The sequence below is a fragment of the Odontomachus brunneus genome, unplaced genomic scaffold, assembly GCF_010583005.1.
Source record: "Odontomachus brunneus isolate Ranch 3 - 2012 unplaced genomic scaffold, Obru_v1 Obru_scaffold_445, whole genome shotgun sequence".
Lineage (NCBI taxonomy): Eukaryota > Metazoa > Arthropoda > Insecta > Hymenoptera > Formicidae > Odontomachus > Odontomachus brunneus.
The window spans coordinates 38,803-39,179 of NW_022639895.1; positions in this window are offsets into that span (position 1 = coordinate 38,803).

Consider the following 377-nt stretch of genomic DNA (forward strand, 5'->3'; position numbering starts at 1 on the left):
GCGATTACCCTTGATCGCACAAATCCCCGGACAGAATCACGCCATTCGTTTAGCCCGAAAAATTGCGATCTGATCCCGTGCTAGGGTTCGAGCGCTATTCTTCACGGCAGCGTGGCCGTAACCCGCCGGGACGTAACAATATCAAAACACGTGTAACCTTTTCGACAGCCAACAATAAAGTAAACATATAATATGGCTACCAATCTATAACATTTACTCTTTAACATTTTACTCTAAACATTTTATTCTAATCCTAACGAGCATTTTATTCTAATCCTAATAGTTTGTTAAACAGTTCATTTTAGTTATTTCGTCACTTCCGTTACTCTAGCCATACTTAAGATATCTTTGGGAGTATATTATATATCAAGAATTAT